At 30.5% G+C, this 16,001-nt stretch overlaps 1 protein-coding gene across 1 annotated transcript in view; it reads right to left on the bottom strand.

Annotated features, from left to right (window-relative positions):
• LOC143198605 (proton-coupled amino acid transporter-like protein pathetic) overlaps positions 1–15,634 on the bottom strand; it is a 99,592-nt gene extending 83,958 nt beyond the window's left edge. The window contains exon 1 of the mRNA XM_076407937.1: positions 15,311–15,634. The gene's annotated coding sequence lies outside the window, so the exon portion shown is untranslated. The remainder of the gene's footprint in view (positions 1–15,310) is intronic.
• Positions 15,635–16,001: the final 367 nt, after the last annotated feature.

Raw genomic sequence — 16,001 nt, 5'->3', positions numbered from 1 at the left:
ATTCGATTTATGGTCGTTTACGAGCTCTGATAGGTGTCTTATGATGATTCGATAAATCAAAATCTATTAGTGTAAAACAGTGCAACTGAATAAAACAAATTTGAGAAGCAAAATTGGTGAAGGTCACATTTAATTTAAAAACCAAGTTGAATTCAGTGAAAAACATCGTTCAGTCGCCGAAAACAGATGGAATCATACCGACGGTGGTAAATCGAGTAACTATTAAATCGAGTACAAAAATGTTTTCTTTGTGGCTTTCGCTCGATGTTTCTTCTTCGTCAAGGTCAATATTGTAGCCATCGAGATGTTTGGCTCAAGTCTAAAATAGTGTAATCTCGATATGGATAGCGAAGATGTGCTAAAAATTTCACGGTTCATGTATTTTATTATACAGGGTCGGACTTATAGTTAATATTGACCATGTTACATCCTATTTTTAGTAGATATAAAAAAATTCCGCAAGAAATATTTAAATAGACATGTTTGTATTGGAGTTTATTATTTTTGTGGCCGTTTAAATGGTATAAAAATAGTCAAAAAAATTAGTCGTTTCCTATCAATTGTCCCTTATATTGAAAAACGACAGTGGTTTATAACTACAAATATTACTACCCCCATTAATTTTTGATTACTTAGAATTGACGGCTTCAACTATTTCTTTTCAAAACGGCAACATATTTCTCTTGAACAGTTAAGTGCTATCTGTACTTTGACTAAAATTACCACTAATTTAAATGAAATGTAATAATCCAGTCTCCACTACAACTCTAAAGAGACGTTTACTATTTGCTAGCCTAAGATGCGACAAGCAGTCAAAACACCTATACTAAAAATATTTTGAACCAAAAAATTTAACCGACTTCAAAAAATAAATAAGGAACTCACTAAAAAGTAAAAAATAATCACACTTAGATTTTTAACATAAAAAAACGTTTTAAAATAAAATATGTACATAATAATCGTTGTAATAACTAAATTAAAATAAACAAAAAACTTATTTATATATATATAGACACAGTCGAATCTCCTCCTTTTTCGAAGTCGGTTAACAAGTATTTATTAAATAATATATATTAGAGGGGACTAAAACACATAAAAACTGGAATAATTACCATGGATAGATATGTCAAAATGTTTTTCTATTCAGATTCAGGATCTAATAGATGGTAGTACATTTATTAAATTTATATATTAAGTGTACTTACTTATTCTAAAATAAATCTTAAAAGTTAATCTGCAATGAATTGATGTAATTGAGAATGTCTAATTCTAACAACATAAGTATCACATCACATTTGTTTATTCCTTTTGCTTTTTCTTTATGTTATTTGGGAATAAATTTTATTTTATTTACTTAGCTTGAAGAAATATGTTGATAAAATACTTTAATTATATAAAAATACGTGGTAATGTTGACTTAAGTGAAACTATGTCTCAGGGATTCCTTAAAAGCTTAAGGAATTTAACAAACATGTATAAAGACACGGAAATTGATGTTTAAACCGAACTAAATCAACTTGCGAGATCGTTATAAATTAAACCTGATATGATTTACTCAAGAAGTTGATTAAGTTTCATTCGATTCACGGTCGTTTACGAGCTCTGATAGGTGCCTTGTGATGATATATATATATATATATATATATATATATATATATATATATATAGCCGAATCTCCTCCTTTTGTGAAGTCGGTTAACAAGTATTTATATACTAGAGTGGACTAAAACACATAAACACTGGAATAATTACCATGGATAGATATGCCAAAATAGTTTTCTATTCAGATTCAGGATCTAATAGATGGTAGTACATTTATTAAATTTATATATTAAGTGTACTTACTTACTCCAAAATAAATCTTAAAAGTTAATCTGCAATGAATTGATGTAATTGAGAATGTCAAATTCTAACAACATAAGTATCACATCACATTTGTTTATTCCTTTTGCTTTTTTTTAAATCAACTAAATCAAATCAACAACTGAACTAAATCAAATTGAGAGATCGTTATGAATTAAACCTGATTTGATTTACTCAAGAAGTTGATTAAGTTTCATTCGATTCACCGTCGTTTACGAGCTCTGATAGGTGCCTTGTGATGATTCGATGAATCAAAATTCATTAATGTAAAGCAGTACAATTGAATAAAACAAATTTGAGAAGCAAAATTGGTAAAGGTTTTTTTTAATTTAAAAACCAATTTGAATTCAATTAAAAACATCGTTCAGTCGCCGAAAACAGATGGAATCATACCGACAGTGGTAAATCAAGTACAAAACTGTTTTCTTTGCTTGTTTTTATTGCAATGATTTTGCAAATAACAACTTTCATTCACATCTTCAGGTCTATAAACAATTTAGTGAAATATCAACTGAAATTCTTGAATGGAGACTTATCCTATCAACTGTCTTCTCTGATTGAAGACAAAAATTATAACTAACTATGGACAAAGCTTTGAATTAAAATAACGTCATTACTACCAAAAAGCTTATCTCCATATACTTATTTCGAAGACAGAAATTCGATTTACACCAGTTAAGAGAGTCTCGCAGGTCAGAACAAATTGCAACCGTCTTGTCCAGCGGTTTAAGGTTCCGTCTCTATGATGGATGCGTCAAAACTTTATTCTTAATTATTGCCTAGTTACTAATCTAACAGTCTAGAGAAAACCTCTTTCCTATTAATCAGTCCTGGTGGTTTATTTAAATCACCTACCCCAGTAGCATTAGCTGTTGGCAGTAGAGAGTAGAATTAATGTTGTAGTCAGGCTCAAGCAGCTCCTGATGAATTCCTTTCCAATCCCACCAAAGACTTATCGTCACCATCCATGGAGTCAAAGTTAGCTCTAAACCCTTTTCTGAAGCTGCTTGGAGCTTCACCTATGATGCTTTTACTACATTAGTGTTATGCGTGATCCACTTTTCATCCTCCGTAATCATTCGTTTCCAAAATAGATTGACGTTCTTTTCTCTTTTCCGAAAAAAAAGCAAAATATTACGAAAAGAATCTTTTAGAATCTCAATTTTCAAAATTCAGTAACTTTTCGCTGAGTAAACAAATGAACTACCTTCATATATAGAATAGTTGTATGGATTGTTGCCTTTTCATTGGACTACATTATATTTTCAGTGAATACGTTTTATTTGAGATATGCGATTATAAATACATATTAACACATCTATAAAAACATTATTTAATTTTTGTTATCACAATTTTTTTAACAAAATAATTAAATTAATTTTTCTTATTAAGTGATTATGATCTAGCTTTAGGAATATATACCAACATACATAAATAGAAAACAATACAAAGCAAAATATAAAATAAGACATACAAATGCATTGTCTAACAAACATGTAAATATGATTTAATTAAAAAGTTACATTTGACATCCTAATCATCAATTTTATTTACTTTATCTAAATTCTCTACTAGGAATAAAACACAAATGAAATTTAGCTATTGCTTTCAAAATATATAAAAATATGTTATTTAATAAAAATATATAAAAAAATAAAAATTGATTAAAAATGTGTTTTTTGTCATTACTGCCAAGTGAAAGATGAATAGACCGTCTGGTATAAAAATAAATGATGTTCCATATGTAACAATTAAACAAAAGTAACTATGGAGTATTTTCGAAAGTTATGATGGTTTTAACCTTTATTTTTGTAACATTTATATAAAAACGTTGAAGTAACTGTTGAAGACTCGAAGTTAAAGAAGTCTACCATTGAAGAAGATTTTTCAAAGTTCCTCGATTTTGTACAAAAGTCATTTGCGATGTATAAAATAAATTAATCACGGCGCATTCGCCATTTGGAATTTTATTTATTTTTGGTTTTAGATGATACTGGTCCTTTGAGTATACATAAAATTATTACCATTGCTGGTAGCGTTACCGCGGCACTGGTTCTTGCGATTTTATTAACTGCGTATTATTCCATTGCTCTAGCCGGCGTAAGTTTGTTGATCCGGTGGTCAATTTCAATATTAAAAGTTTCACCTTACATAAAAAAACCGCTTACTTTGCCTTCCAACCTATTGTTTTACGAATCATTTGTTTCAACCAGTAGCGCACGCAAATTGTTAAAGTATCGTTCTGCAACTTTTTTATAATTACATCAGATATTTCTGTTTACATATACATGTAACTGCAACTGATATCGTTTTTGTACGTAACAGGTATCGCATCAGAATTGCGATTGTTATCTATCATATATTATCGTTTAATGTGACCCTCCTACGCCTACTTAGTAATGATTTAAACATTTGCAGGATGCCTAAAATTCGTTGAATAAACGTAAGCGCTGATGACACGATATTAAGTGAGGTTATTGCTATTTTTAAGTCTTATACGTAGTTAATTAATGAAAAATAGGACAACAGTTTAAAATTTAAGCATAATGACAACAATATAATGTTATTTCGGATAATATTGTGTAAATGCTTACGTAAACACATTATCCCTTTAAAAATACATTTACTAAGATTTTTTTTACAATATATGGTAATCGAAATACTTTCCATAACCATTTTCTTATCTTTCTGGTACAACAATATACTGTGTGGACAGAAGATATGCTGGTTTAGTAGCTATCCAATCTTCAATTCATTTTCGTTCTTCTCCAGGATTCATTCGTAATCATGTGCCAGCCAAGTTAAATGCATTGATCTTGACAACTGGTAATTTATTATGGGCGTTATGGGTGAATACACTGGGTATTATGCTGTACACTACACCTTGCTGATTCTGAGAACATCATATACAAAACAAAAGTTCATGGTCATGAATGTTCCACTTTGGTAAGATGAAGATGGCTCTTCTAACCCACTCCACGTTTCATCGCCAATCCCAATACGCCATAGGAAATGTTTCTTCTTTCTGACTGGCAAGCAATAGGATCATAATTTTCGAGATGATGATATTTTCAGTCTATTCGTGTGGCAGTATTCGTGTAACTTTCCTATCACACGTAAACATATGCAAGACACTTAATTAATTAACAAGTAAGCTGTCTGAATGTTCTTGGAGAATTTGGGCTCGTTCTTCCACATTGACATTAAAATGTTATACAGAAAAAAGTCAAAACTATTGCATTTAATAATTAGAGTATTTTATAGTTTTTTAATCACCTATTGTTTATATTACCAATAGATATCGGTGATAATAATATATTAACGTAGTTAAAGCAAATTTGCTAGGTATTTTGCTAGGTTATGTTATGTTATGTTATTAGAGGTCAGTATTAATTTTTTCTAGTTTTTATAAACTGGCTACGAAATTATAACATCACAAAATGTATGCGGCTTCTGCCTGTAAAGGTCTGATTTCCCTATTCTGGCAACTCACATTGCAACATACTTTATTTCAAGACGCTTGTACGATATAATACAACATCATGTTAGACAAAAAGCAAAACACATTAGAACCAAAATAAAACAACTATACTGGTTAGTCGGAAGATACTCTCAACATGATCTAAAATCAAAGAGGTTGATTTATAAGACAATAATAAAACCAATTTGGACCTATGGGGTAGCACTAAAAATTCAAATCAACAAGTCATCCAACGCTGTCAAGACAAGGTTCTTCGATTGATTACCAATGTTTATCGCTACTTAACCAACAAAGAGCTGCACGGTGACCTGTAAATCAAATGAATTTGCGAAGTTATCCAAGATTTCGCCTTGAAACCCGAAAGAAGATCACTAAATCGTACTAACGTGGAAGCAATACAAGTGCTGTGCAAGATGTGAGGAGATTGAAGAGAATCAAACCATACGAACTTATATAAAGTGAATACCTTTAGTGTAAACTGTAGCTATAAGTTATTATAATTTTATAATTGGGGAATACATACTGATATATTTTATCGCACTCGTCTTGCTTGTGAATTAATCCAAGTACATAGGAAAAGTAGTAATAAATTAATTTATAATTAAGATTGTACTAAGCGTATCTAATAAGGATGTTATAACAAAAAAAACGATATAATACGAGAAAACTGACAAAATAGTCTTCCGAACAGCAACAGAGTAGGTACAGATATTTGCCACTATATGTTTGATAATTTACTGTTACCGTTTCTTGAATAAATAATACACGGTGAAATAATCTTTGTATTGTTAGCTTCCTACTATCTTACTATATTTTTCACATCGAATTTCATAATGTAATCGTAAACTAAACTTAAAAAATACCATCTAACAATTACTCTCGCAAACTCCACGTTGTTGGAATCGTTTTACTCACTGAAATGACAACTAGGAATACAGAAAATTCGGAAAAATTAAAGCATGCACAAAAAGTAAATCGCCATTATGTCTGTGTGGTGCCCTTCAATGTATGCTGATTTTGAATATCTTCTTTTGGACGCTAGCCTCTGAGCTAGTGAAGTTAGTTAGTTAGTCAGTCTATTGATGGTCTGAGGGATACTCAGCGGGTATTCGATAAAATTCGGCATTCTCCGACTGATTTTGCGAAATATTTCTATACAAATTTTCTTCTATTCGTTTAAATATATTATAGATGATGATATTTATATCAATATACTTGTCGAACCTTTATCAATTGAAAATATTATATACAAACTTATTTGTAACTTTATATACAAAAAAAATATATTCTTAAAATATATATATAATTTACAGTAACTGGCAACGTGGAAAAACAAAATTTTAGTACGCAAGTCCCTATGCGTAGACTCTTGTTATTACGTGCAACTGTAATCGGTATAAAAGGGCGAAGTTCAAAATATACCCCTACAGCTTAAACTTTAGTATACTTGTATAAAGGGGCGTTTTGTTTAGTAAATAATAAGCGTGGAAAATAGTAAGAAATCAGTAGAAAGAACATTGAAGCAAGGTATATTCGAGCCTTGAGTATTTCGTTTTAACCGGAAATTGGTTTAGACCGCCTTCTAGTCTTCTTGATTATTTCGCAACGCCTCTGCTTACTTCCCTATGACTGACAGATTGAAAACTACGCAGTTTGCTATGTAATTTGGCAAGCTGCGGCGCCTAGTTTTAGTTCATTGTTAAAGGAGATCGCACACTGAACCGTTAAAGGTCATCAGTTTGTTTACATTGAAGTAGAAAGGATTGTATTAGCCTAAATACATTTGCGCATTACTAAAAAAGCAAAATCGCTTGACAAGCCTTTCTATTCGATGAAAGATGACCGACTAATTGATCGTAATTTTATTTTCATTTATTAGAAATTAGAACAGTTTTATATTGTCTTATAAAATTTTGGCCAGCTTAATAAATACATTTAAACTCTAGACTACTCTAGTCTAAAAATTGGAAAATATCGGATTTTTACCCCTTTATTATTTTTTTATTTCTTCCTTCTTACGATTATAGTTCATTTTAATATAACTTCAATAATATTCGGCTCAATTTTTATTTTAACTACACAATAGGTTATTTTATTTTTAATATAGTTTAAAGTCTCCTTATTACCAACTAGGGTTTATCTGGACTGGACCTATTGTTTAACGTGGGCTCTGAAGCAGGGTCCAGATTAAGCCTACCGACTAGCTAATTACTATTCCAGAAGATATCCGGTCTTACCCAGCCTGATTACTGGCGTGACTTGGAATTGTTATTCATTGTCGGATTTTGTACTGTTGTCTATAAAAACATTTACAATCACAAACATAACCATTCCCCAGCAGGATTCAAACCCGCGACTATCGCAACCTATCGCAGTACCGTCCTGTCGCCGTAACCACTGCGCCGCCAAGCAGGGACACAGGAGGTTATGTTTAGCTTCTTGGAATATCATTTTTACAAGTAGCATTATATTTGTTTTTAATATTAATTTTAGAGGAGTAAATAATTAAAATGTGCCTAAAAAATTTGAATTTATTAACTAAATTTTACTAATTTATATTTTATTTTAAAATATATAGATTGAAACTAGAATAAGGGAATAATGTAATTGGTTGTCCAACTTAATAGTTTACAGGAAAAATATGTATAGTCTATTCAAAGTATTTTTGTACAAATGTTATCAAGATGTTTAACATATTGCCGCAAATTCGTTTTCAAATCAGACGATATTTTCTTTCTCATTTCATTCTAGTTAAAAAGTGACACAATGCTGTCTGATTAGTTCGAACACATAAACGATTGAGCCTGTCGATATCGTCCGGTTGTCAGACGTATGCAAAATTCTGAAAAGTAATGGTGATAAGAGTTTATAACTCTAACCTATAAACTATTATGGCTGTATAATTAACTGTAGTTTTTAGATAACTATAATGTTAAAATAAATTATATTTGATAACATTTTGTTCAATTATTTTATTTAGATTAGGATTTTGTTGTATGTCAAAGGCAAACTGAACTAAAACTGCGAGTTGATGCGGCAACATTGCGACGATTTGATGGCACAAATTTAGATGACGTATGTACAAAATAGCTTTGAATAGATTATATATGCATTTAAGTAAAACGAATATCATTTCAATTTAATTTGGTCATGTATGACGTTTTAATTGTTTAAAGGTCCATATTTCGTTGAGAAGTAAGTTTAATTAACGGTATTGTTTAATTTATTATTCAAGCGGTTTCTTTTTTAGAAGGATTTCGTCACTATGAACTTACAATAATTAATGTTTGCAGGATATTTATTGAAATTAAAAAACTTAACTCAAAATGAGATCAAATTTATGTCAATAAATACTTATTAGGTTACTTAATTTTTTTATCTTCTTAGTGAAGAAAGACTAAATAACTTAAAATCATATAAATAAAATCCTTTAACTAGGGTGTCGAAAACATAAAAGAAAATGTCATCATGACATTTTCATTTGATAGCATCTATGTATTGTGCATATTCCAAAGATGAATAATGTTGTGTAAATAGTGCCTATATTTCTCTTATATTCTTAAATTAATTAGATATACCTTAGTGTTACATAACTTTTATATTTACGTTTTACGTTCTTTACCACTATGTGAAATTTAAAAATTGCCTTATCCTTATAATTTTATTGACATTATCTCCCCACCTTGAATATATTATTATTTTTATTCATATTTTTTTTATATATATTTTAAAGTCTCCTTTTACCAACTATGGGTTTATCTGGACTGGACCTAAAGTTTAACGTGGGCTCCGAATCACGGTCCTCAGCATTAAGCCTACCGACTGGCGAGTGACCAACTTTAGAAATCATCCCAGAACATATCCGATCTTACCCAGCCTGGTTACTGGCGTGACTGGGATCATTTTCCTTGTCGGATTTTACACTCTTGCCTAGAACATTCACAAATATTTAACAATCACAAATATAAATTTACGACCATGCCCCAGCAGGATTCGAACCCGCGGCTATCGCAACAGTAGGAGGACCGTCCGATCGCCTTTACTACTGCGCCACCAAGCCGGCTTATTCATATTTTAATATTGTCCTATGTACAATTTGACGTATCGCCTTCGCAGTGTTTTCTTATTCTTCAATCAAATCTAATTTCATCAGATTTCCACAACCATATATGGCAAAATAATAAATAAGTAAAAACATATCCATAGACTTAGTAAATAGCTCATTAAACTAGAGAAAATAATCAAAATACGCATGTACAGCACGAACCAATCAAATACTAAATCTTGTTCGTTTCCCTGTAGTTACAACATAATAGTCCATATAAAATGGTTGTTTTTTTAAATATTCGACTTTATCGAAGTGTCACTGTTATTGATTTTAATTATGTTCTTCGATGATCGAAACATGTAGAATGCCCAAAACGGTCAGAGAGTGGATGGTTGCATACGTCGACGGTATTACATCAGAAATTCGCGTCTAGGCATCAATTAAAACAAATCACGTCGTGTGTGGCGACCTTTCTCGAGTCTAATAAACTTGTTACGACAAGAATCAATTCCGTTGGCGGTGAGTTTAATGAAATGTTCTGGTTCAAACCGGATCTCTTGAAAGCTAAAAATATCCCAGTACTACCATCGCCTTAAGTCGGTCTAAATCAGAACCGTCTCGGCCTATGCGGATTTTTTTATTATAGCAAATAATTAAAGATTTATATATAGCGATAATAACTATATTCGGAGCGTGGACTAAATTTGTATGGGAATTGCAAATGTCAAATACCTAATTTTTCGTTATCTATTGGTTTTTAGTTTATTCAAACTGTTTATTTTTTAGTAAAAAAATTTTGACAGATATATATATATATTTGACAATATATTTTGTGTCAATATTAATATTATATGGCAATCTATAATATTTTATGGCAAAAATTAACAAATTAAAATTGTATTAGTACAAGTTTTGTTTAAATAATTCCATGACACAATTGAAATTATGAGTAATATTTAAATTAGAAACCTGATGATTCTAAAAAATTAACCAAATATGACAAATATATATTGTTGGTTGGAATAATATTACGAAAATATTTAAACATTGACTTTGAATATAATAAGAACACAAATTTACTCAATTAATTCAACTGACATATACGTTTGGTTTGGTTATGTTCAACTATACTTTTATTGAAGGGTTGCCTTTCAATATATTTGTATTTGTTTTCTTTTGTCTTTAAGAGCCGAAGTATATGTTATACAATTACATAATGAGTTTCAACAGGTCAATTGAAAAGTCCCCGGCTTGGCACATCGTTAGCCCTAACCCTCAAAAGATGCTTGTATAAATTTGACAGCTGTCTTATTATTAGTTTGTGAATTATAGCATTTTGAGTGAAGCAGCTTTTGTTATTGTGAAAAAAATTGAGAAAAAGGAATTTCGCGCGTTGATAATATATTTCTTTTTGAAGGGAAAAAATACAGTTGAAGCAGAAACTTGGCTTGATGCCCAGTTTCCGAACACTACCCCCGGAAAATCATCCATCAAGGATTGGTATGCTAAGTTTAGACGTGGTGAAATGAGCACCGAAGTCAATGAACGCAGTGGTGCCAAAAGAGATTGTTACCGACGAAATCATTTAAAAAATCTCCAATATAAAATTGAATGAAATAGCAGACACTCTAAAGATATCAATTGAACGTGAACATCATGTGCAAAATGGGTGCCGCGAGAGCTCACTTTTGACCAAAAACATCGACGAGATGATGATTCAGAGCAGAATTATGTTGGATAAAAAAAATTATTTTGTCAAAAAAGTGTTTTACTATGGTAGGCCGGGGACTTTTCAATTGTCCTGTTATACGACGGACCCAATAAGTAATATAGATAAAACTTTTAAATAACAAAGCCACGAAAGATGATATATTTTATAGTTGTCAAAATAGACGTCTGTTAATTAAAAATTAGTATTGTAGGATAAAGTTTCTGCTGAAATAATTCCATGACTATCGATATTAACGAGTGAGTAATAGAAATCTAAATAATAATAAGAATCACGAATTTCATAAAGTAACTAAACCAGTTAGTAAAATGTGATAAATAACCTATTAATATGTGTCATTAATTGACGTTTGTTAATGAACTTTGATACATATACAGAATTATTCGGAAAATAATCATAGGAAATAACAATTTTGATGTTTCTTTTCATGAAAATTGAATTAAAATTCAATTATGCCACGTAAAAATTTTACATTGTCTATTGTGGCTGTAAAATATAATATATAACATTTTACTGAAAACAGGTGTATTATATTGAAATAAATTCCAAGTAAAATTCGGCTGTGGGTTTTTTTTTGATGAATGATACTAGTTATTAGATTGTCTAACCGGTTATAACCAGATATTCGCACGCAAAATAATCAATAAGTTGCATTATCCCTGTACAATTCTTGATGGATTAAATTATAAAAACTACTTTAAAACAGTTATTTAACAGGCTCTGACTAGAAATTGTTTCGATTTTTTTCTTTCAGTTCCAATTAGAATCCTTGATGTTTTATTTTAAATGTCACTTTTTTCTTAAATTTGTGACAAAAAAGTTCTGATTTGTTAAATTGATTTTGTGTTATCGTTTTTTATTTTAGTCTATATTTTAGTAGAATAATTATATACATTTATTTTCGCCGCTATATAACGTAGGATTTTTAATGCAATTCTAGCCACAACATAATTATTTTTAACGAATTACTATATTTTATTCGAATTACTATTTTTATATTATATTTTATTCGGCGGTTTACAGTATAACTATTTATTTAGTCAGTATTTCATTATAATTATAATATTTGGAGAAGAGAACTCTCATAGTTGTAAAATTACCGTTGACTAAGAAGTTAAATTTGTTTTCTTCGATAGGTTTTGAGACACAGACTTTGATGATGTATGTTATTGAATGTACCTCGTCAATTGTTAAACATTCAACGAGCCAACTGATTGCTGAGATCCTCTTCAGCAAGGTAATGGTAATATTTCAGCTTTTGGGATTATGACAGTTTCAGCTATCCCCAAACAACTGGCACATGTTTTAATCGAAATACTACATTGATCGAATTATTATACAGGTGAATCCGTGTTGTATTATGTAGGTGTCCGTTTGAAAGAAGTTTTATGTGTATATCAAGATTTACCGAAAATGTATACCAAACTATTGGAGTAAAGCTTCGAACTATTATTGAATAATTAATCCATTCTCTAGTATAACAAGGAAAAATAGAAAACAATTTTATAACAATTTATATAAATACTATACTGCCCGTTAAATCCAACTTAAAACAATAATCAAAATTAAAAATACAGCATCATTGAAATGGAACATTCAATGACTGTAATTTTCGCAGTTCCACCCAGTTAATTATTTTTAGGTGGAACTAATGGCAAATAACTAATTTCACAAGCGAGCCGGTTCAAACCGGATTAGCGAAAGATAGCGCACACGTAATACCATGAAAAAAATTATAGGATTCTTTTGAAAGAGCGAGACCGTTTTTTTTTCTAATGTTGTATATCAAGGACAAGAGATATCGTTGTGATTGTTTGGTCAGATGCCCCGGGATAAGATTATGGTTGTTTAGTTACAATGTCTAGGGAAATTTCGTCATCTCGTGTCATCTTCTCCGATTGATTTTCATCTGTCTGTTTCTATATGTTTATTACAAAAAATTTTTAATTACCATCTTTTAAAATGTGTTACTGTAAACAGGTGCGAACATTATTGTTTTTCAAAATATTGTTTATGACTAACTACCGTTGCTAGGTTAGAGTTATAACCTCTTATTACTATTGTCTGACAACCGGGCGACTTTGACAGGCTGATTTGTTTACGTGTTCGAACTAATAAGACAGCATTGTGTCTCTTTTTAACTAGTATAAAATGAGAAGGAAAATATTGTCTGATTCTAAAACGAATTTACAAATTGTGGTAGGCAATACATTGACATCTTGATGACGTGTGTAAAAAACAAACTTTGAGTAGACTATATGTAGATTTCACTTACAGAAAAAATATTATTTGCCAGTTATAATTGGGCCTAGAATAATTCCCGACATGAATATATCGGAATATTTCGTCATGTTGCTGAATGCTACGTGCTAAGTGGAAAGACCATGTAAGATGGCGACAAGCAGAACTGTACACTGAGCCCAGAAAATGTGGTGCTTGCTCGGACGATAATCTCTATACAACAAATGTACGGATGTAATGACCTACAGTACGCAACTGAAGTAATATACAAATTTCAGTACCAATATGGTAAATTTATAAGAACAAGCCAATAAATTAAACTCTTTATTAAGTGGAATGTATAAAGCCATAGTTCTGAAAGAAGATCATTTTATATTCTGTAATTGCTCATTGGAATTCTGTTAACCTAAAAAGTTATTTAAATTAATAATTTAAGTTATTAATTTAAGAAAACATGAGATGAAAGAAAACAGCCATCATCATTCCGTACCTTAGAAAGTCTTTTTTATTTACTGATTAGAAATTACTTTATGAACAAAAATAGACTGTAAATTTCATTAATTTTTTTTTTCACAATAGTTTCATTAGTATCTATATGCATGTATTATCTTTTATACAGTATTAATTTCAATACTTCATATACATCTTGGGTATTTCAATGTTTTCGTAAGACCAATTAAACATTATTTTGCCACTTTCCTCCGCAAATCTGGAACCATGACTCATACGACAATCAAACATAAATTTCAAAATTTCCGCTTCCATCCACTTATCATGATTGTTTACATTTCCTGAATGATATTAAATAAACTCAGCAAATAATGTATGTTATATTTAAATATAATAAGGAAAATTCAAAACTGTTAACGAATATTGTACATAATAAGCAACTTAAATATAAAAAATACGTCATCAGTTCCATCTAAAGCGCCATCTCTCCGTTGGCATATATAATATTCGTGTCCTGTCTAACTAATTTTAATTTTGTTGGGCTATGTAAAAATTCTGCAATTTAGCGAACTATATTAGTGTAGTAGTTTTATAATTATTATTATTATTGTTTTCAATTTTCATTAAACGGAGCTGGGCATAATTACATTAACTAATCACTATGTAGTATGGAGGGTTGCATATCGTCTATATTACTTCTTTCATTTTAAATAATATTTAAGGAACTAATTTTACTTCCTTAATTAATTAATCTATTATTATTGTACAATTCTCCATGCAGCATTATATTCGATAATTTTGTATCGTTTAGTGTTGGGAACTGCAATTATATATAATAGGGTAATTAATAGATTATTTTGAAATATAGCGGGTGGTATATATAAATGTAAATATGACGTTTCATTACTAAGTTTTTGTTCACTGACATAGAATAATTGTATGTTATCTCATATTATTTAAGTCATTAGAACTTCATAATTAATGCAAATAAAAATAATGAATTATAATATTATATACCTAATTCAAGGCGACATCTATGGTCTCTCATAGTAATTTGTTGGGTTTCAGGTACTGTTTTACAGAAACCGAGAAGCGGTTTGCTGCTAGTTAGCGAATATGGAGCATAGAGGGCACCAGCTACTTGTTATTGAAAATTAGGTCTTCCATTGAACTAGGGTTCGGAAGAATTCTCATAGATGTCTCTTTAGATTGTTTAGGAGAAGATTTCTGTAAATGAGTGTTTTTATTTCAATTCGTAACTTTATATAATGTAATTTTCTTAACTTTGGTGCGCAGTTTCTCATAAAGAATGTGGTTTTTTCCTTGTGAAAACGTTGAAACATTTATCGGCGATAGTTTTCAGAATTTATTTATTTTACAGAAAAAATATTATGCGATATATTCCCGGTCGTCCAACTGAATTTCTCGCTGAATATAATTTCAAAATGCTGTGATTTTAGCATATTGACTGCATTAAATATATATTTGTTGTACTTACCGAAAAAAACAGATGCAAAATATATGGAGGTCAATGAGAGGAGCTCACAATAATCCGATTGGTCAAAATAGCATCCGCGGAGAGATTGAAGCAAAGAACTGCACCTGCAACATTCAGGAGGGCCAATAACGCGAAATTGGTCACCGAGAAAAAACACGGCGCAACAGCCGAGTGGTTTACAAGAACAGCCGTTGAATTTTCAGTTCGATATTTATTAAGTTTGCGGTAACCTGCGATGAAAAAGGAGAAGTGGCACTTTTCAGTTGAATCAACGATTTTTTTCCTGCCGACTTGTGGAAAGACTTGCGCTTTTCTATGACGACTGGACATCACGACACGATTCATGGTTTTTATTATGCGTTTTCCTTCATTCTACCTGCACCGACCACCGTCGGTTCATTAAAAATAACATTAACGTTTCAAGAACATCTTTCGAGGAATTCATTTAAAATGTTAAAGTACAGGTTTTATGATTCTTTTAACTATTTATTAATTTTTTAATAGTTGAGAAATACTGTTATTTTGTAGATTGGTTTTATTTATTTCGTTAATGTTCCAAAATATATCACTGTTTGCTCAGAATATCATTTTGTACTTAATTTTTTGAAAAATATATTTTAAAATCTAATTTTTGCCAACCAGGGATTATCTGAACTATATCTACAGTTTAACGTGGGCTCCGAACCACGGT

The sequence above is a fragment of the Rhynchophorus ferrugineus genome, unplaced genomic scaffold (genome assembly GCF_030347505.1).
Source record: "Rhynchophorus ferrugineus isolate W39M unplaced genomic scaffold, kcgeb_rfMv2 rfM6, whole genome shotgun sequence".
Lineage (NCBI taxonomy): Eukaryota > Metazoa > Arthropoda > Insecta > Coleoptera > Curculionidae > Rhynchophorus > Rhynchophorus ferrugineus.
The sequence above is the reverse complement of the archived record's forward strand: the minus strand, read 5'-3'. Positions and strand labels throughout refer to the sequence as shown.